Genomic DNA, 2,032 nt, shown 5'->3' with positions numbered 1-2,032 from the left:
TGCATAACGTGTACAATGTGTAGTATCGTAAAATACCAGCAAACGAAAAAGAATTAAAATGGAAACACAAAATTAAATGAAAAAGAAATCATAAAACTAAAACCCCCCCAAACCTTATAGTACCGGTTGGTCTTACCAACTGGTACTAAAGGGCTCCAGGCCCTTGGAGCTGGCTCGTGCCACGTGGTTTCCCTTTAGCACCGGTTCGTGCTGAACCGGTACTAAAGGGGGGGCCTTTAGTGCCCACACTTTAGTGCCGGTTATGGAACCGGCACTAAAGGGCCTTACGAACCGGTGCTATTGCCCGGTTCTGCACTAGTGACTAAAGTTAACGTTGTTTAGGGACAGATCAACCAGGTTCTTCAGAGAACTTAATTCAGTGGGTAAACTTCCAGTCAAATTGTTGTTTCACATCTTCAAAGAAGTCTGAGAACTAAGGACACCAAATTCAGCTGGTACAGTCCCGTTGAGCTGATTAGAGCTGAGATCAAGCATGCTCAAGCTGTTGAATTCTTCTATAAAATTTGGCAGGGTCCCGATTAACTGGTTTTGACTGAAATGCAGCTGTTGCAGTTTGTCCCATGCTTATCGTGGCAACCCCTCCATCAACCCCACTATATCTCCATACATAATTTCAGAGAGGTCGAGTATTTCCAAACAACAAAGATTTTTAAGAACATTTCTCAGGTTTCTAGTCATATCCAGATTGTTGTTTGACAAATCAAGCACCTTGAGTGACGTCATGTTTCCTAGTGCATCTGGAAAGTTTCCAGATAATTGATTTGTAGCAAGATTGAGGTATTTGAGGCCCGTCACTTTCCAAAACCAACTTGATGCAAGCGAGTGGCCTAAGAAATTTCCGGACAGATCAAGCTTCTCAAGTTTCGTGAGGTTAAGGTAGGGAAGCGATTGGCTTGCGGTTTCAAGTGAACAGGCAGTAAGAGTGATAGCCCTCAAAGATGGAATCATATTCAAGGCACGAGGCCAGTCAGCTATCGTTGAGAGATTTAATCCGCTCATGCCAAGGTACTGTAGCAGTGGTAGCTTTGTTAACTAGGTGATGTCCGTTGAGTACATTTCATAACCCTGACCAAGATGCTGCATCTTAGACTGGTTACCAAGCTGAGAAGGAACTCTACCTATAAATGGTATGCCAGACAGGTTAAGATACCTCGGGTTTTCCATGGAGCCAAGAACAGAGGAATATGGCCATTTGGCCCTAGCAAGCAGTTCATGCTAAGATCCATGCGCTCTACATGCTTCAAGGAAGATAGTGAGGGGCTTATCTCGCCAAACAATGATTAGCATTAAAGCACGGAGTATAGGTGTAAGCATCATGACTTGTATTGCGAAGGTGAAGCTCGAGGACATGTCCTGTTTGGTTGCTACAATGAACGCCCCTCCACCGGCAGCAATCATGCCCATGCCATGAGGAAAAGACGCCAGCATTGTCGCTTGTGATGCCCTTGTGGAAGGAGAGCAAGGCGGCCCTCTTGCTCGACTGGGATGCAGCCGCCATCATGGGCATGTTGTGGTTGTGGTGCTAGTGCAAGCCCCAGTTGTGAAGATGAAGCGATGCTTATGATGATGAAGGTGAGAACAAGAGATTGGTTGTGCGGTGCATGGTGGAAGAACAAGAGAGGGGTTAATCATAAGTGGGAAGCTTATTCAAGTAAGAACAACATCCAATCACCGGTCCACCCACATATCATATTATCAAAGTAGTGACCGCGGATCAAACAAACATGATGAAAGTGACTAGATGAAATTCCCGTGTGTCCTCAAGAACGTTTTACTTATTATCAGAGACCTTTCCGGCCAGTCCTTTACTACAAAAAGGATTGAGCTACCTTGTTGTACTTTTGTTACCTTCAATATTACTTGCTCGTTACAAATTATTTTGCTATCAAACTATCTGTTACCAACAATTTCAGTGCCACTAGTAGAAAAAGGGTATAATGTGCAGCTCATTAGTCCCGGTTTGAAATTGAGTCGGCACTAATGTGACCATTATTGCCGGTTCCAACGGCTA

At 44.3% G+C, this 2,032-nt stretch overlaps 1 pseudogene; it reads right to left on the bottom strand.

Moving 5' to 3' along the window:
* Window positions 1-315: 315 nt before the first annotated feature.
* Window positions 316-1,624, bottom strand: LOC119308927 (annotated as a pseudogene).
* Window positions 1,625-2,032: the final 408 nt, after the last annotated feature.

Source organism: Triticum dicoccoides, chromosome 5B, assembly GCF_002162155.2.
Source record: "Triticum dicoccoides isolate Atlit2015 ecotype Zavitan chromosome 5B, WEW_v2.0, whole genome shotgun sequence".
Lineage (NCBI taxonomy): Eukaryota > Viridiplantae > Streptophyta > Magnoliopsida > Poales > Poaceae > Triticum > Triticum dicoccoides.
Note: the sequence above shows the minus strand (reverse complement) of the source record. Positions and strands in the feature narration are given on the sequence as shown.